The sequence below is a fragment of the Olea europaea genome, chromosome 22, assembly GCF_002742605.1.
Source record: "Olea europaea var. sylvestris chromosome 22, O_europaea_v1, whole genome shotgun sequence".
NCBI lineage: Eukaryota > Viridiplantae > Streptophyta > Magnoliopsida > Lamiales > Oleaceae > Olea > Olea europaea.
The window spans coordinates 2,199,104-2,203,639 of NC_036258.1; positions in this window are offsets into that span (position 1 = coordinate 2,199,104).

A 4,536-nucleotide genomic window follows, 5' to 3' on the forward strand; every position below is an offset into this window, starting at 1 on the left:
GTGGGGCTTGATTTGTGTGTTTTTCCTTTCCCATTTTGTAAAATCGACTACAGAGTTCTGGGATTGGATGGAATAATTATTTCGGATTGTAAAATAAGAAAATAAGCTAAATATGTGTAGCAAATATCTTTTTGAAATAGTCATATGTGTATTAAACTTTGAAATATAATGCATTGAGTCTACAAGATATTTTGCAGATTAAAATTTTTCTCTTTATCATGAGAAAAAGAAAGAATTGGTATCGATTTCTCGAAACAAAGATGAAAAAAAAAAACAAAAGATAACACTTAAATAATGGATCAATTAAGCCCTTTCCACGAGTATAAAGAGAATGAAAGAAATGAAACAACGAAAATAAGCCGAGAAAAGCTATGGGTAAGTGAACTGGACAATATTAATGAGGATATGATCAAAGAACGTGCGCACACACACCAAAAAAAAAAAAAGCAAAAATTATTATCTTCTGAAAAGTGCTCAAGTGACATACCAAACATGCCTTGTTTTTGTTCTGTTTTTTTTTTTTTTAATATATATTTTTTAAAATATAATGGATTGATTGCAAGTATATTTAACCAAGTTGGATATGTATGTATGTGCTTGTGCACAAAAGTCATTTCAATAGCTATTTCCGAACACATCCAATTTGACGTTGATCTTGAAAAGCTTGCAATTTCACTTTCATGGATACTAATATCATTCTATGCTTGGTCCAAATAAGTCACATTCATGAAGAATTTTGCAAGTTGTACAATCGGGGTTGGAATCCCGATCCAACCCCGATTGACAGCCTCTTCATGAGAGGGGGCCAACAATTTTTTATTCATTGTGAGTCTCTTCCTATATGTATGGTTATTAATCGAGATTGTAAACCCTAATTGTACATGTAACATGGTCGATTCAAGAATTAACAATATGTACAGTGATTCATGTTGAGATGTCTCTTGGTTCCAACTCTATCATTATCAAACAAACCATCTTTTATATTTTGCACTAATATAATATTTAAAAACTAAAATAAAAAAAGTTCAAACGTATTATCTCCAAAATAAAACAAGTTTAATTGTATTTTCTCCATAATTCCTCCGTATCACCCAAAATTTTCAGTTCGATTATTCCTCTTCATTAGCACATAAAATTACTTGCGAGTCACTCTCTCACTAGATGTGAAAAATTAGATTGTATTGCAGGCAAACCTAAAAATGGACATGATTTTATTTTATTTTTCAAGATTTTTAATTTATTAACTGCTAGTGTACTTTAAAATAATATAAAAATGTTCGAAGCATTTCGCTTGAATCTATAAAGCAATGCACAGATCGCATTGTCTAGACATTTGAACTGGCCTTATTAGACCACATACCATCTAATCATACATTTGAACTGGCCTTATTAAATATGTAATTTTTCTGGAAAAATGTATGATTAAAAATTAAGAATTTTTTTTTAATTTACGTGTGAAATTATCTTAAAAAAATGATTTCTTGAAAAAAATGGGCTCATACAAAGAAATATCTTCAGCGGAATGGAGAGGTTGGAAGAGTGAAAAAATACAATTCCGGCAAGGATAGCGTGAGGCCTAAGAAGTTACATTTTTTACGGTAATTGGCACCAAAATTTTGCAGTTGCATTAATGATTAATTGGTCAAAAATATGAACTTTAAATTTTACGTAGCATCATTAAGTGTCAACGTGTTACCAACAATATTATTTAGTACGATCAGAAACAAAATAGTCAGTGGAATTATTTTCTTACAATAATTGTCACTCAAGTTTCTAATAGTTAAACTAATATTCACTTAATCAAAAAACATTAAGAAACTAATGCAGTGTTTGATTTCGAGCATGGATTTTGCATGAAAAGAAAGTAAATTCAAAACAATTCAATTGTCTAAAATTTATTTATATGAAAATTATTAAATAAATGTGTTTTAATTGATTTAGTTTATACTTGTTTATTTTTTATTGATGGATAGATGAAAGAGAAGAAATAGATGATAGAGAGAAAGAGAGTAAATTACTTGAAAAATAAAAATCACCGATCCCTAAAGAAAATATTTTCCTTGTTTTTTAAGAAAATATGATCACATAATCAAAGTTGAAAAATATTTTTCATGAAAAAAATAATTAAACATTCAAATATAGGAATTTGGGTGGAAAAATAACATTTTTCATGACAAATAAAGTTAATCAAACATGCACTAACAATAATTTTCATTAATTAAATTCTTCACTCAAGCAGTTACCTTAAGGGTGTGTTTGATTACATTTATTTTCCATGAAAAATATCAATTTTTCATCCAAATTTTCACTTGGAGTGTTTGATTACTATTTTTTTCCATGAAAAATATTTTCCAACTTTTGAAAATATGCCTAATTTTCCTTGTTTTTAAGGAAAATATTTTCCTTGGATAGAGGTGGTTTTTATTTTCCACAAAAAATGGAAAATATTTTCTTTTTTAGGTGAAATTTTTCATGTCAATCAAACACACTCTAATTGTATTGTCCCTTGTTTTTAACCTGGATGAATTTTTTGATTTCGAGGTTTTAGATGAGATATGGCTTAAGAAGTGGTTACTAATTAGGGATGAATATAATACTCAAAACTAAAAATAAAAGAAGTTAGGCCCTGTTCTCTTTACCGTTTTCGGGCCGTTTTCTGTTTTCGATTTTTCAAAACGGTGAAAACTTGTTATCTTTCCCCTTTTTGAAAACGAAAAAAAATTTGTGAAGAAAACACAAAACGACTTTTTTGTTGTTTTGGGCGTTTTCAGTGTAAAACTTGAAAAAATTGAAAACGCGGGAAACACTTCTTTTTTTTTTTTTTTTTTTTACCCGGGGAAAACCTTTTTTTTTTTTTTTTTTTTTTTTTTTTTTTTTTTTAAAGGAGGTGGTGTGATGATTCTCAAAATTTCAAAAAAAAAAATAAAAAATAATTTTTAATTTTTTTTGGATGTTTTGAAGTGATGTTGTGGTGATTCTCAAAATTTCAAAAATAAAAAAAATTCATTTTTTTTGTTTTGAGAAACTAACAAAAAGAACGCATTTTCAACAATTTCAAAACAAACACTCAAAACACAAAATTCAAAATAAATTCAAAACTCAAAACACAATATTGAAACACAAAGAGAACACCCCCTAAGTTTTTGGAACTAAAATCAAGTATTAGTTCATCCTGCTTGCACATAGAGAATAAAGAAATAGAAAATATTATTTTTATGTTTTTGTGCTTCAAATTTTGAATTTTGCAATTAATTGAATGTTGGGGAAAACTTGTGTGGTCTTGTACTCCCGTTCCTTCAATAAGTTAAGGAGATATGGAGGATGTTTGATTTTTCGGGGATATTTCGAGTATGATAGCTATTAAGGAAATCTCACGGATGGGTTGATTTTGAATTCCTAGAAAATTGGGAATTCATTATTAATAAATTTGTCCGAGTAAGTTATTCCTTGCATTATGTAGATGAAAATAGAAATTTAGAAAGTTTGAAGGACGATCCCCTCGACCCTCACAATCATGTAGGTAGAGAGGAAAGTTGGTTGAGGACACTCAACATACTTTCTCAATGGAAGGTACGTCTTCAATCTCCAAAGAAAGTAAGCTAATCATCTGTTTTATGCCTTTCTCAAATAGCATCAAACTCAATATAGATAGATGCTCCAAAGGAAACTAAAGTTCGGCAAGAATTGGACGACTTTTCAAAGATGATCGAGAAAAATGGATTTAAGCCTAATAGAAAAATTATGGGACATTTACTAGGGCCTATCACTCATTAGGGACAAGGTTGGAAAACGCATGCTTGAAATATATTTGACAAAGGCAATATTTTGGTTGAAAGATGCAGATATTACATAAAATCCCAACATAGTTCTTCTTTAGGATTGCCGCTTCTTGCTTTTATTATTGAATATTGAGATTCTACACACCTTAAGACAAGGAAATAGCTGCGTAAAAAACGTTAGAGAAATGCAGGATAAACTTCTTGTTATTTTGGAAGATCCATCTTCTTCTACTAGTTATCTTCTTTTGATATACACAAATGAGTAATGGTATTCAATCTTACGGGTACTTAGCACACGTCTATCGATATAAATGGTAAGAGAGATCATTGTTACATTATTCAATTGATAAAAATGTATTATAATGTTATTGGACGATGTGATAATGATCTCAAACCACATAGAAGGTTACTAAGCACCGATAGCCTGAACAACATTATTCAAACAGAAATCATCCTTCAAAGGTCCTACTTGCTACGAAATCATAAGCTCAAGGACTCAATTATTACAAAATGAAAATTGGTGACCAACACACAATGTTTCACATAATTGAGCACCCAATTGAAATTTTCCCCAACAGTTTACATTCAAAATCCAAATCCTGTACAGCAAAACGGTCAACCAATTCCCAACATCCCCACGTGGGCCCATCTTACCCCACCCTACATTTGGAATTTGAATTCTCATCCTCCCCAAATAGCCGTTACTACCATTTTAACCTTTTCTGTATGGACAATTATCATACGCTCTATTTTTTCT